Source organism: Desmodus rotundus, chromosome 5 (assembly GCF_022682495.2).
Source record: "Desmodus rotundus isolate HL8 chromosome 5, HLdesRot8A.1, whole genome shotgun sequence".
NCBI lineage: Eukaryota > Metazoa > Chordata > Mammalia > Chiroptera > Phyllostomidae > Desmodus > Desmodus rotundus.
The window spans coordinates 160183959-160186116 of NC_071391.1; the positions used below are offsets into that span (position 1 = coordinate 160183959).

Below are 2158 nucleotides of genomic sequence, written 5' to 3' on the forward strand. Positions count from 1 at the left end.
CTTTAGAATCATGGAGTCAAGGAAACACCCCATTTTACTGACATTATTTTTACTATCTTTAAAAACCCATCCAAATAATACGTGGCCATGAAGAGGACTGAGATGGAGGTCAAGTCCAGCATGAAACAGCTCCATCATAACATGTTAGATAAAAAAGGAAGCTGAAGAACAGTGTGGAGCATGAGCTCATTTTTGAAGGAAAAACAGCCTATGTGTGTATATGTGCATATCCGGAAGGTTACACACCTGGCTGTTCGGTGGAATTTTCGGGGGGGGGGGGCTACGATTAGGATTGCATGGAGCGATGATAAGGGAATTTGCATTCCTTTTTCTATTGTTTAAATTTTTTTGAAACCATGACTGGTTATTAATTATTTAAATATTTTTAAAATTCAAAAATTCTTAAAATTGCTTTTTTTATATGAAAATTGTCCATTTAGTAAGCAACCACGGTTCAAAGCACAAGAGAAAACATTGAAACTCTTGTCCAAACTCTTCCAGAGTTGCGCTCATGTTTGTATGACGTTGACGTCTTGAGTATCACTGTGATATAATAAGCGGGAGGGGCTTCAAGAATTGCTCAGGAAACACGTTTCTGATCTATGCAAGGAGACCATGCAGGCTAATGCCGAAAGCTACCAGGGAAGCTCCTCTGTCACTGTGACACTTCATGTCCTCTCCCTCTGAAACCACCACTTCCTCCTTGGAAGTCCCTGTCCCTCCCTCCTTGTCCACCTCTAAAACCACCACCTCTACCTCCTGTACCACCTCCTCCTCTCCCTCTTCCTCCGCAGCCCCTGCCACCGCCTCTTGGAGGTCCCTTCTCACCTGGAGCCCGAGCTAAAAACCTCTGCAGTTTTTAAAAGAACAGTGCTGCATGTTTTCTGACAACGTAACTGAAAAAATAAAAATGTCTAAGTTGTCCAAATATTTCATTCACTTTTCCAACTTGTTCTTTGTTTTTTAAATAAAGTGAAGCATTAACATAAGGCACCTTTTCATCTGTGGTACATTTGCAAACTATGATATCTTCATGGAGATGCAGGAACTCCTAATCAACCCATGTGTGCTGGAGGCCCCTGCCCTTGGCTTTCATTACAGCTTCCACAGCCACTCCCATGTCCAAATCTTCCTCTGTCACCACTGCCACCACCGCCTCTGAAGTTCTCACCACCTCCACCTCGGAAGCAGTTGCTGCTGCTGTGGCCAACATGGAAGCTGCCCCCTCCACCACCTTGTTGAAAGCTTCCACAGCTGCCTCCTCAAAAAGACATGCTCTCTCCTACCAGCTCCACGGGCGGGCACCTCTGGCCCAGGGGCACACACCCACTCACCTTGATGTTACTTTTTAAAATAGCAAAATTTTAAACACCAAATACTTTAATATGTGACCTTGAATATATTTTAATAGATTATATGTGTATGTTATTATTTTATTTTATAAAGACATTAACTGAACATTTTCTCTCATGTTTAAAATTGGGTCTAGAATCTGAACCACTCCGTACATTGAACACCTGCTGCACCTCAGGCCGCACGCCAGGCCCTGGATAGAGCTCTTCTCACTTAAGCCTTCTCTGACCCTGCAAGGTTCATTATTTTCACACCCACTTTCCGTCTGGGGAAGCCCAGGCCTAAGGCCACACCATTAATAAGTGACAGAGCTGGAATTCTAACCCAGCCCATTTGACTCAGTCTGACCAAAGTGCACATTTGCTTATAAAGGTGCTCTCTGCGGGTTTCTTGATGTCTTCTTAAAGATTGCATTAAACCTCCTAAGTATAATTTTAAAAATTTTGATCACTACACATCAGTACACAGGAACTGATTTTAAAATAAATATTCAATATAGTGTATTAACTTTCCTCCCCATACACGGATCCCCCATCTTCCCAAAGAGCAAGTGCATAGCAGATCTTAGGGAGGGCTGTTCTGTATTCGAATTACATCTCAGTAAAGCTGCAGCAGCCAGCTAACTGTTCAGAGTGCCTCCTCAAAGATTTCTCAAACCATGTAAGTCTGTGGACGTACACAATGTGAAATGAAGCCTGCTACGTAACTCCCCAGTGCCCTACCCTCAGGTAATCCCTGGGGAGAGAGCAAGGGATCTACTGGGTTTCTCTATCCATGGGAACTCAGTTCTCAAAGGAATCTTCAC

The 2158-nt window shown here is 43.3% G+C and overlaps 1 pseudogene; it reads right to left on the reverse strand.

The window, feature by feature from the left end:
• Positions 1-655: 655 nt before the first annotated feature.
• On the reverse strand, positions 656-1274 carry LOC112298011 (H/ACA ribonucleoprotein complex subunit 1 pseudogene; annotated as a pseudogene).
• Between the last annotated feature and the right edge of the window lie 884 nt (positions 1275-2158).